Raw genomic sequence first — 1,283 nt, forward strand, 5'->3', positions numbered from 1 at the left:
CAATGTCGCCCCTCATCTCTGACTTTTTGCTGGGTGTAATAATGTGCGCCTATAGGCTATTTAGTGTGGTCTCAATCAAAATGATCCATAGGACATGCTCAGAGAAGCACAGCACAGCAAAGTTACACTCCATTTAGACTTGAGTATTTGGAGAATCAGCAATTGTGGGTTTGATTACAGGCTCAAAATGGCCAGAAACAAAGACCTTTCTTCTGAAACTTGTCAGTCTATTCTTGTTCTGAGAAATGAAGGCTATTCCATGCCAGAAATTGCCAAGAAACTGAAGATCTCATACAACGCTGTGTACTACTCTCGTCACAGAACAGCGCAAACTGGCTCTAACCAGAAAAGAAAGTGGGAGGCCCCGGTGCACAACTGAGCAAGAGGACAAGTACATTAGAGAGTGTCTAGTTTGAGAAACAGACGAAACAAGGCCTCAACTGGCAGCTTTATTAAATAGTACCTGCAAAACAACAGTGAAGAGGTGACTCCGGGATGCTGGCTTCTAGGCAGAGTTCCTCTGTCCAGTGTCTGTGTTATTTTGCCCATCTTAATCTTTATTGGCCAGTCTGAGATATGGATTTTTCTTTGCAAGTCTGCCGAGAAGTCCAGGGTCCCGGAGTCACCTATTCACTGTTGACGTTGAGACTGGTGTTTTGCGGGTACTATTTAATGAAGCTGCCAGTTGAGGACTTGAGGTGTCTGTTCATCAAACTAGACACTAATGTACTTGTCCACTTGGTCAGTTGTGCACCGGGGCCTCCCACTCCCTCTATTCTGATGCTCCAGATACTCAACTAGTCTAAAGAAGGACAGTTTTATTGCTTTTTTAAATCAGAACAACAGTTTTCAGCTGTGCTAACATAATTGCAAAAGGGTTTTTCAATTAGGCTTTTAAAATTATAAAAACTTGGATTAGCTAACAACGTGCAATTGGAACACAGGAGTGATGGTTGCTGATAATGGGCCTCTGTACGCCTATGTAGATATTCCATTAAAAAAATTAAGACGTTTCCAGCTACAATAGTCATTTATAACATTAATGTCTACACTCTATTTCGGATCAATTTGATGTCATTTTAAATGGACAAAAACAAGGACATTTAAGTGACCCCAAACTTTTGAACAGTAGTGTGCATTTTATGGACACCGTATATTTTACATGTTCTTTTTGTTATTTTTTGTCCCACATTTCAGCTCCCCTATCTCTGAACACTATCCAGTTTTGATTTCTATTTGCCATATTATCAACTCTGGCGTGATGTTTCACAAAAGTTATGAAT

The sequence above is a fragment of the Salvelinus sp. IW2-2015 genome, unplaced genomic scaffold (genome assembly GCF_002910315.2).
Source record: "Salvelinus sp. IW2-2015 unplaced genomic scaffold, ASM291031v2 Un_scaffold8436, whole genome shotgun sequence".
In the NCBI taxonomy this organism is placed as follows: Eukaryota; Metazoa; Chordata; class Actinopteri; order Salmoniformes; family Salmonidae; genus Salvelinus; species Salvelinus sp. IW2-2015.